Source organism: Hippocampus bargibanti, linkage group LG06 (genome assembly GCF_051943395.1).
Source record: "Hippocampus bargibanti isolate YZ-2025 linkage group LG06, ASM5194339v1, whole genome shotgun sequence".
NCBI classification, from domain to species: domain Eukaryota; kingdom Metazoa; phylum Chordata; class Actinopteri; order Syngnathiformes; family Syngnathidae; genus Hippocampus; species Hippocampus bargibanti.
In genome coordinates, this window is record NC_142739.1 from 28,014,041 (window position 1) to 28,026,259 (window position 12,219).

At 37.5% G+C, this 12,219-nt stretch overlaps 1 protein-coding gene across 6 annotated transcripts in view; it reads right to left on the reverse strand.

Moving 5' to 3' along the window:
* grik5 (glutamate receptor, ionotropic, kainate 5) overlaps positions 1-12,219 on the reverse strand; it is a 148,281-nt gene that overhangs the window by 120,936 nt on the left and 15,126 nt on the right. For all 6 annotated transcript variants that reach the window (XM_088999663.1, XM_088999666.1, XM_088999661.1 and 3 more), the window contains one exon: positions 2,705-3,794. The gene's annotated coding sequence lies outside the window, so the exon portion shown is untranslated. The remainder of the gene's footprint in view (positions 1-2,704; positions 3,795-12,219) is intronic.

Below are 12,219 nucleotides of genomic sequence, written 5' to 3' on the forward strand. Positions count from 1 at the left end.
ATATATATATATATATATATATATATATATATATATATATATATATATATAAAATAGTTATATTATAATATAAAATAATATAATATAAAAATACTTAGAATAGTTATAATAGTTACAGTTAATAGCTAGTTAGCTATGAGCTCTCTAGTTGACTGTAAGCTGTCTAGCTGGCTAGTTGTTGGCGATCTATATTTGCTATTTATTTGCAATCCATTAGCTAGCTAGCTAGCTATTAGCTGTCTAGCTGACTGTAAGCTGGCTAGCTGTTAACTATCTGGCTATTTATATTCGCTATTTATTTGCTACCCTTTAGCTAGCTAGCTAGCTCTTAGCTGGCTATCTATATTCGCTATTTATTTGCTATCCATTAGACTGTCTTCTTACATCAGGAAAAAAAAGAGTTAATTCCTAAATGATATGGGTCTGGAGTTATATGAGCGTGAAATGAAGGCGACTGTCCAAAATACAATGCAATACATACATATTGGTTAATATAGCGCATTAACAACAGTGGAAGCTGGAACAAAGAGCTGACATGGAAAAAAGGGAAATGCTGCCCCCTTGTGGAAAGGAAAAAAAAATCTCGTGAGAGAACATTGCAATGGTTGGTACTTAATCAGCACCCAAACAAGTAAAAACAAAACCCAAACAAATTCGAGAATGACGCTCTGTCATATTTTCAATTCCCAAATAAATGTGTCGCCATGTCCATTGAACCAATCACATTTCAGTCATCTCAAACTGACCCGGTAACTGATGACATCATCATTTTCCATCCTCAGATTGTCCCCCCCTGAGCCAAAACACGTTTTTTTTGCCATCCACACACTTGAACGCATTGAATATTCAGCATCTGTTGGTGAGAACGCCGGTTTCGACACCACCATGTCAAATTTTCTGTCACGCCGAACAATAAAAAAAATGTCAACGTGCACGTTGATGGATTCCACGATTGTGGCGCGATCGCGGTAGCGTTGACTAAGCCGTGACTGAACGGTCGATTGAGGGAAGGACTTGACTGATACATAAATTGACTTCGATAAAGATAGCTTAGAAGATCTAAAAAAAAAAAATGCTCGCAGGGCTTACTAGGGGCTACATAGATTTATGGGGGGTTCGAGGGGGGGGCTGGAGCACCTTCGAGCGCCAGCCCTGCTACTGAAGAGCCAGGTATCAAATACACACACACAAAAAACACTGCCTCGAGCGGAAAAAGCGGAGGAAAGCAAACATTGGCTGCCAATAGACACACACACACGCCTTCACGATTTTGCGACAAGGTGGGGACTAGGTGTGGGAACTCAATTCCAAACATGAAAAAATATATTTATGAAACTTTAGAACAATTTTTGTGCACAGGCTGTAACTGCTCTGACATGGTTAGTTGACGTAGCATCTTTTGCTAATGCTGATGTCACCATTTTGGAGTATCGTTGTACATTAGATGTGGATTCAGTTCGGTGCAGTTCGTTTCAATTCAAATGAGTTCAAAACACACACACACATACACACACACCTTCACGTTTTTGCGACATGGTGGGGATTGGTGTGCAAAAAGGAACCCAATTTCAAACATGAAAAAAAAATATTTATGAAACTCACCAAAATGTGATTTTAGGACACAACATTTTTTGCAGAGGCTGTAACTGCTACGACATGGCTAGTGGAAGTAGCATATTTTGCTAATGCTAATGCTGATGCCACCATTTTGCAGTATCGTCAATGTGGATTCAGTTCAGTGCAGTTTGTTCCAATTCAAATGAGTTTGAAACTCAGACAAACACACACACACCTTCATGTTCTTGCGACATGGTGGGTACTAGGTGTACGAAAGGGGACCCAATTTCAAACGTGAAAAAAATATATTCTGGAAACTCACCAACATTTGATTTTAGGACACACAACATTTTTTTTTTTTGCAAAGGCTGTAAGTGCGATGACAAGGCTAGTTGATGTACCATCTTTTGCTCATGCTAATGCTGGTGTCACCATTTTGGAGTATCGTTGTATATTAGATGTGGATTCAGTTCGGTGCAGTTCGTTCCAATTCAAATGATTTCAAAACACACATACGCACACACACAGACACACACGCACACACACACACATTCCTGTTCCAATGTTTTGTGAGGTCCGTATAACTCCAGATAAGGAGTGAAGACCACCATTGCTGATAAGTTGTAGAGAAGAACTAGTGTCACATTTGAACATTAAATGTCACCCCATTTTCCCACTTCAACTTCTTTAAAAACAAAGAAATAAAAATTCGACTTGAAACTGAAATAACAGCAGGAGTGAGGTTTCTGAATGGCTACATTTAAAGTCCTCACCCCTGTAGTGAATTTGGTTAAAATATCATTTTACTTTTTTTTGTGGGATGAACGTTTTCCTCTCATTAATGACACACACACACATAGATAAACACACCCAGTGAGTAAAAAGTGTGTATCCAAGTGAAATGAAAATACACACACAAAAAATCATTTCGGGTGAATTCGTGAGGACCTCATTGAAACTTTAACAGACGCAAATATAGACCCTCTAGAAGCCTTTCGAATGGAAAACCTGTGAGGACCGGCCAAAAGGTCCTCACTTGTCAAAAATGTCCTCACTACGTATGGTATAAAATGTTAGTGGTCCTCACAAGTCTAGTCATACAAACACACACACACATAAAAAAGGGAATAGGAAGGCTGTTACTTACAGAAGGAATGAAGACGGTAATCAGAAGCACTGTAGCAGGAGGGGGGAAAACTGGAGGGGGTGAGTAGGGGGGACTGGGGGGGGGGGGGCCTGGCACCGAGATCTGAGTTTTGGAGTTTTGGAATACTTCAGCCAAGGGGCTGCATGGTGGGGGTGGGGTGGGGGGGGGGGAGGCTTGGGGGTCGGGGTGGGGGGTGCTTTGGACACACACTGAAGGAATCCGGCGTTGATGCGCGATGGAGATGAAAATAATCCTTTCAGGTCAGATGAGGGCGCAGGTAAAGGGGGCAATCACCTCTTCGGAAGATGGCGGCAATGGCGGAGCGAGTTGGGGGGGCGTAAAAGAGTCAACGGCGAACAGACGAAGACGAGTGTTCGGCACACCTGCTCTCTTTTCCTGCCTCGTACTTGTTCTGTCGGCGCGTCCTCGCTGTCGCCCCCCCTCCCTTCCTTCACTCCGCTCGAAATGACAATGAGTCACACGTCTTGCCCGTCCGTTCGGACGTCCGTCCGTCCGTCCGTCTAGTGACTCATCGGCTCCCGTTCTCTCTTTTTTAACAATTCGCGTTCACTTGTTTGGGATTCTCTTTTCTAGCTGCTCGTTATCCAGTGTGTACAGTCGACTCCATCGGGGATAAAAAAGCAATTGCTCCGCGCTTTATCTCGCTCACACAAAAAAAAAACAAGAAGAAAAGAAGGTGGAAGGGATGGCGGGGGGAAAAAAAATGGGATAAAATTGTTCCTTTGGAAAAAAAAATCCTGGTACTGACAAGCAAATGGAGGAGGGGTCTACGGTCTTCCGAAGATTTTCAAGTACTACTCATTGAAGTGAAAATCCACGACCCAATGTTGCAATCTCAACAGGCTACGGTTCCAAAGGTATCCGAGAGCCACGTCGTCTCGCCGCGGCCCCATTTGCTGCGTGATGATCCCCGACGGGGGCCGAATTATACGCTCAAACGGGTCGACGGCTCCGGGCGGATGACGGATTCCTTTTCCGAGGGTTCCTACTCCGAGTGCGCTGGTAACGGTTTAGCGAGCCGTCGCTCGGGGGAGTGCGCTAGTGTTGCACGTGGGGTCTGCTTTCAAATCTAAAGGAGATGGAGACAAGGAAAGATTTAAAAAAAAAAATATTTTCAAAGTCCGGCTTGGGGGGCCAAATGCGGTCCCTTGTGTATTTTACTCCGACCCACAGCCTTCGTCATAAAATCAAAAACATCTGGATAGCATGTACTACGAATACATCGGGCAGTAGCGCTGTTACCTGTGCGCGCTAAGTGCTGCCATCTAGAGCAGGGGTGTCAAAGTCATTTTTTTCCGCGGGCCACATTGTAGTTATGATTTCCTCTCAAGGGCCCGTTATGAATTTGGGGAACCCATTAGAATGTTTAAATCCCTTCAAATATTACATATAGAGCACACAGCAAATTAATGAATAACTCGTTTTCAAATCTGAAGTCAAGAATAATGACTTTTATTGTGGTTGACATCCAAAAATATGACATTTTGGCTCAGATTTTAGCTATCATCATGGAATTTAACAAGTTTGATTTGCTTTCGCGGGCCGAAAAAAATGATGTGGCGGGCCGGATTTGGCCCGCGGGCCTTGACTTTGACACCTGTGATCTAGAGGCTCAATTGGGAACCGCAAATTAGTATCAGACTCATTGACTGAACTTTGCAAAATGGCGATTTTCTTCTTTTCTAAAATGGCGACAATTAAAAAGAACAATTACTTCTGTTCAACTGTTACGAAAAAAAGTGAATTTCAATTTTCAATGTCCATCAATTTGGATATGCATGTTTCAAATGAATCATGCTGAACTCATACACTGCCAGACGATGTGCAAAAATGTGTCCAATCCACTGCCAGGGTTTTTGTCATTGTCCAGGATTCACAGAATACTGAGTTTTAGGACTACATAATCATTAAATAGATAGTCACTTCCTCCGATCCAATTTGATACATTCACACCTTTTTTTTTTTTTTTTTTGGTCGTTCCTTTGCAGCCAGTCCTTGAATGAAAATAACTATTGAATGTTTTGGAAGTGTTTTTGTTTTAACACTAAATAAAAAGCATTTCCTGTTCTCACGAAACACCAGGTTGGCAGGGTGGTGTGTGAAAAATTATTTCATTTTCAAAAGAATAATAAAAAACTGGGGGTGGAGGGTTTTGAAGTGGGTCGGAGACTAAAAACATTTATGTATTTATGTATTTATTTGTTATTTTTTTATGTTTTATTTATGAATGTAACTTTTTATTTTTGTATTTTATTTATTTAATAATTTATTTTTATGTTTATTTATTTATTAAACTATTTATTTTTGTTTTTTTATGTTTAATTTTTTAATTTTTATGTTTTATTTGCTTTTTATTAACTTTATTATCTAGCTAGCTAGCTACATGAATGGATAGCTAGCTATCTAGCTAGCAATCTAGCTAGCTAGCTATCTATTCACTATCTAGCTGGCTGGCTATCTAGCTGACTGGCTGGCTGGCTATCTAGCTAGGTATTTGTTGGCTATCGATTGGCTAGCTAGCTAGCTTTCTCTCGATTTAAGTTATTTCCGAGTTGAGTGAACGCTGGTGGGTGTGGCTGCCGCTGCTCACCCACAGAAAAACTTATTCTCTGACTGAAAAGTGCCCTGGAGAGTTTTGAAAGGCGCTTAGAAATGAAATGTATTATTATTATTATTATTATTATAATAATGATGATAATAATAAAATAAAATTATTATAAGTATAATAATAATAATAATTATTATTATTTAGTTATTTTTAATGTTTATATTTATGATTATGATTATTATGATTCTTTTTATTTTTATCTTTATTTTGTAATGTTTATTATTATTATTATAACAATAATAATGATAATAATAAAATAAAATTATTATAATTATAATAATAATTATTATTATTAAGTTATTTTTAATGTTTATTTTTAATGTTTATGTTTATGATTATGATGATTCTTTTTATTTTGTAATGTTTATTATTATTATACAACTAAATATTCTGTGAGTTCCTGCAATTTGAGTGAAAATGACAAAAACCCTGGCACCGGAGTGGACACATTTTAGCACATCTATCCAGCAGTGAATGAGTTAAGGGACAATTGAAACAGGGCCCATAGAACGTTTCACAAGCGCTTTTTTTTTCTATTTACTTTTTCCTACGCCGATATAAAACCCCCTTTCAGTGCTGTGACTAATTCCGTTGCCTTGATCCCGCTAATTTGTATTGTCACCAATTTCAGTGGCCCCTTTTTATAAAGCGCCAAGACATATTGTCACCGAGGGAAACTGACAGCTTTAAAAGCCGATCACAGACAGGCAGGGTGAGCTTAGTAGACAGACTTGGCGAACGCCGCCACGTTTTATGTCTTTATTTTTAGTCTGTCCTTCCCCTTCGGTTTATCCACACGAGCTTTTTCAAAGCAAAAAGTCGCCTGGCGGATGTCAAAAGCGTTAGCGCCGTCTCAACAGGTTGCCCGCGCTCTTGTTACTATGCAACAGTTTTCGCACGTGTTGAATGTCTGACAAATGAATCCAAAGGCAGCAACAAACGCACGCAGTACCGACTTCCATTATCTGGTGCTGAGTGACCCGTAAGGCCCATGGCCCGTTTGGGATGAGAACAGTGGAGTCCATTTTACATGTGTGGATATCAATACTGGCGTGTGGACATACGTGACTCTGCACAAGTTACCCTTTTTTTTCCTCCGTGTACCATTGAAATAGGAATGACAAGAACGTGTGTGCGTGTTTGTATGACTAGTCTTGTGAGGACGACTAACATTTTATACCATACGTAGTGAGGACATTTTTGACAAGTGAGGACCTTTTGGCCGATCCTCCCAAATTTTTCATTCGAAAGGCTTCTACAGGGTCCATACATGCATCTGTTAAAATTTCAGAGAGGTCCTCACAAATTCACCCAAAATGATTAGCTAGCTATCTAGCTAGCTTTCAATCTATCTAGCTAGCTTTCAATCCATTTGAGTTACTTCTGGGTTGAGTGGTAATTGTTTACCTATTTCATTTTTGTAATTATTTATTTACTTTCTTTTTTATTTACCTATCTATCGGGCTCCTTATTTATATGCATATCTTTTTATCTAGTTATTGGTTGATTTATTTATTTATCTATTTAGTTATTTATGTATTGATGTATTTATTCATCTATTTTTTTAGTTATTTATCCATTTATTTATTTGTGTATTTGTTCACAATCATATTTATTTATTTATTTATTCATCTATGTATGTATGTATTTATTTATTAATTTATCAATTTGGTTATTTAGATTAGATTAGCCTTTATTAGGCTCCCACTGGAGAAATTAAAATTTCACGGCAACATTTTATCGATCGATAAATTTATTTATTTATCCATTTATCTATTTATTTTTCTACTTATTTATCAATTTATCTATGTATGTATGTATGTATTTATTTATTTATTGGCGTTTTACATTTGGTGGTCATCACACCGGAATGACAAAACTATAATTAGCTATTAGCTATCTATCTATTAGCTTCCTATCTATTTGAGTTACTTCCAATTTGAGTAAACAATGGCACGTGGGGCTGCCGCTGCTCACCCACAGAAAAAAACTTATCCTGTGACTATAAAGTGACCTTGAGAGTTTTGAAAGGCAGTTATAAATTAAATGTATTATTATCATTATTATTATCATTATAATAAACGGGGCACAAAATGGCCGCTTGATTACAAAATGGCTGATCTCAGTTTGGTCTTGGTCATAGCTTCCCTAACACTTTTCTGTGATTGATGTGGCGGCCGTGCGTATGAATATCACGATACTACTGTCACTGTTTTGCTTTGTCAATCTGTTTGGTGTTAAATTTGGCTCACAAAAATCGATTTTGTCTTTGAAAGGGCCCAAAATGGCCGCTTGATTACAAAATGGCCGTGTGTGCTCAAGATTGATGTGGCGGCCAAATTGTAACGTCCCTGATTGCAAACTGTGTTCCGGAGATGGATTTTTTTTCTTCTAAAAGATGACGACCAGACGTATTTTTTCTTGATCCAAAATGTTGCTGGGATGAAACACAATGGCAAAAAGTCAAATTGCTGACAATTAAGTGGCGTCCATCTGTGTATGAGACTTGGTCCGCATTTGGTCGGGATTGGAAAAAGCTCAAAATGCTCGCTTTCAAAATGGCCGCCGATTGTTCTTCTAAATACAGACATGGCTGCCAAACTGCATTGCCCAAAGGGAAACTGATTTTAATGGCAGAATATTTCCTTATAAATAAATAAATAAATAAATAAAATAGTTTCAGTATTTTCAGTAAATAAATAGACAAATATATAATAAAATAAAAATAAACAATGTACTACAAAAATGTATAAACAAAAACACAAATAGACACATAAACACAAAGAAATAATAAATAAATACATACACACATGAATGAATGAAAGAATGAATGAATGAATAAATAAATAAATAAAATGTTTAGGTATTTTTAGCAAATAAGTAAATAAATAGACAAATAAATAATAAAATAAAAATAAACAATGTATTTATTTCATAAATAAACAAATACATAAATTGACAAATAAATAAACACATAAATAAATAATTAATAAATAATAAATAAATACACACACACACACACACACACACACACACACACAAATACATAAATATGTTTTTATATTTTAGTAAATAAGTAAATACATGAATAGACAAACAAATAAATAATAAAATATAAATAAACAATGCATTTTGTATTGAGTAAATACACAAAGAACTAAATAGCCAAATAAACACATGAAGAAATGATAGATAAATAAATGCGCACACACACACACACACACACACACACACACAAATAAATAAATAAAATGTATACGTATTTTAGTAAATAAGTACATAAATGTATAGACAAATAAATCATAAAATAAATATAAACAATTTATTTAAAGAAAGAAAGAAAAACAGAAATTCAAAATAAAGAAATACATAGACAAATAAATAAACACATAAAAAACTAAATAAATAAGTACTCAAATAAATAAATAAATAATGTATATATATGTATATTTGTATATAAATAAAAGTGCAATTCAATCAACCTAACATACGTAGCAAGTTGGATGCTCATGACAAGATGTCAAATTTCCTCACAATTTTGTTTTTAATCAAGCTCAGATAACTCCATCTAATTTAGGAATTAACTGTATTCTACGGTTTTTTTTTTACATTTGCATTGAATGTTTATGTAGTCCTAAAAACTCAATATTTTGTGGTTCCTGGAATTTGAGTGAAAATGACAAAAACCCTGGCACTGGAGTGAACACATTTTTGCACAATGTCTAGCAGTGAATGAGTTAAAAATCTCCACTTCAAACCAAAATGGCAGACTTGTGTGTTTTGAGGCCATGGCTTTGTGAAACTATTTTGTAGGTCGACCCAACCAAATTTCACATGCAAAAATAGGAGTACAAACGAGTCAACGAAACCCCCACGTGGGTTGTGAGCTGCATACAATGGCAAATAAATTTAAATTATAAACAATTTTATGTCACCCATTTTTCAAGGAACTGTTGTCCAGATTTTGAATTTAATTCGAACAAGATGGCGTCGCGAGAATGGCTGCCTTTACAGCATCTCCTCCATTTTGTTTTTCTTCTTTCCTTTCATAATTTTGCTGCTGTGAAATGTAAATGTCTCCGCTGCTAGACTAATAAAGATAAATCCAATCTAATCCAAGAGCTCCACCCGGAAACAATAAAAACGTGACATATAACAGTCACTCCCAAAATGGCAACTGTATTGGCCCGCAACTTTTTTTTTTTATGACTTGATTCATGACACCGCTAACCAAATCTGATATCCAACCATAAAAGTGGCTCGACGAAATCAATTTTCAAGATTATATTTGAGGCACCATAAAAGAAAAGAGTGATTACACACTAGTTCCAAAAAGTTTCTCCCTCACAAATATGGCCACCTAATTTATTCCTGTCTGTAACGCGTATATTTTGAGAGCTGCAATTGTCATTTTTTTGTATAATCAAGATGTTCGTGCTGGTAAAAAAAAAAAAAAAAAAATGAGCTCCGTGTGTGTGTGGGTTTGTATGACTAGTCTTGTGAGGACCACTAACATTTTAAACCATACGTAGTGAGGACATGTTTGACAAGTGAGGCCCTTTTGGCCGGTCCTCACAACTTTTTCATTCTAAATGCTTCTAGAGGGTCTATATATGCATCTGTTAAAGTTTCAGAGAGGTCCTCACAAATTCACCCAAAATGATTTTTTGTGTGTGTATTTTCATTTCACTTGGATACACACATTTTTTTACTCACTGTGTGTGTTTATGTGTGTGCGCGTGGTTAATGAGAGGAAAAAGTCCATACCACAAAAGGTAAAATATTTTAACCAAATTCACCACAGGGGTGAGGACTTTGAATATACCCATTCAGAGTCCTCACTCCTGCTGTTATTTCAGTTTTAAGTCCACTTTTCATTTTTTTGTTTTGAAAGAAGTTGAAGTGGGAAATGGCTTGACATTTAGTGTTCAAATGTAACACTAGTTCTTCTCTAAACTCATCAGCAACGGTGGTCCTCACTCCTTATCTGGAGTTATCTGGACCTCACAAAACCATTGAAACAGGAATGTGTGTGTGTGCGGGTGCGTGTGCGTGTGTGTGTGTGCGTGTGTGTGAAAGCGCCTTTATCGCCACGATTAACATGTAATCGCGTCGCGGGTGTGAAAACACGGAGGTGGGCGTGAATTGGCATGCGGAAGCTAAGCTCTATGAAAAGCCAGACGTGTGTGTTTCTGTGTGTTTGTGTGTATGTGTGTGTTGTGTGTGTGTCACAGCTGTCACGCCTGAGGCGATTAGACGCGTTGATCTGGCAATCCTGTATGCTGGGGTTTGAAAACACACCTCTACACGCCCCCCCCAGCCGCCTTTGCATTGTCTCGCACTGACAAGCCAAATGATTGACGCATACTCAGAAGTCGCAGTACTTGTATTCAAAAAAAAAACATATGTACACACACACACACACACACACACAAAAACACAAGGCCAGGGTTATCTATTCAATTCACCCACAAACTTTCGTATCCCATTTAAATGGACACCCGGGAAAAAAAATACAGAAAGAGACAAAATGGCACTCAACAAGCAAGGAGGTGAGGAAGACGATGATGAAGAGGAGAAAGAGGAGAAGAGCTAATGGAGGCTGAGCGAGAAATGGATGAACGTGGGGGGATTGGGGGGGGGGGGGTGTCAGGGTTAGAAAATGTGAGGTGAGCGCAACACAAAGACATTTCTAGCCGATCTAGCCGAGAGTGATCTGATAAGCCAATCTTCCTTATTTGGCAACGCAAGATGGTGGATAGGGAGAACCGGACAACAACTATTTGCTATCTAGCTAGCTACCTAGCTATCTATTTGCTATCCATTTGCTATCTCCTCCGCAAGACAAAACAAAACCCGAACAAATTTGGGACTTTAAATTTATTTATTTATTTATTTGTCTAATTATTTACAGTATTTACTAAATAAATAAATAACCCATTTATTCATTTATTTGTTTATTAGATTGGTTATTTACTAAAAAAGAAATATTGTATGTATTATTTATGTTATTTGTATTTACAGTATTTACTAAATAAATAACCATTTTAGGATCTATTTATTTATTCATTTGTTTGTTTATTTAACACAAATAAATATTGTATTTATTATTTATGTGTTTATGTATTGGTCTAATTATTTATTTACTAAATAAATATGGGTCTGGAGTTATATGAGCTTGAAATGAGGGCAACTGTACAAAATACAATACAATGCATACATATTAGTTTGTATAGCGATTTAACAAGAGCTGAAGCTGGAACAAAGCGCTAACATGGAAAAAAGGTAAATGCTGCCTCCTTGCGGAAGGGAAAATTGCCAGAGGTCTGACCAGCGCTTTATCAGCACCCAAGCATGAAAAAAAAATAACAGGGATGGGGCTATACATCATATTTTCAATTTCTGAATACAGTCAATTCGTGAATGGCAGTGAATGAGTTAATTAGAAGTGGACGAATGCGTCACGACAGGACATGGACAGACGCATTCGGAGGAATAGGACAGAACATCAGGATGAAGAGGGAGGATACCAGGGTGGATCCACCAGGAAAGACACAAGGAGAATAAGAATAAATGAGGTGTATAGAAGGACATGAACAGAGGACGCTTGAGGGTAAGGATGAATGCATCAAGGGGGAGGACAAAAGGGACGTCAAGATGGATAGATGGTCACAGTACTGCCTGCAAAAGGAAAGATGGACAGAATGCTGGGTAGAAGATGGAGGAATAGGAGATGGAATATGACTTGAAGAGGAGGACATGGGACGTATAGATGGATGGCGTTAGAAGACGACATCAGGAAATGGGAACGTTGGACAAAAGGGATCGGACTCACAGATGGCTACACCAGGAATGGACATCAGGACGGATACATCTGGAGAACATA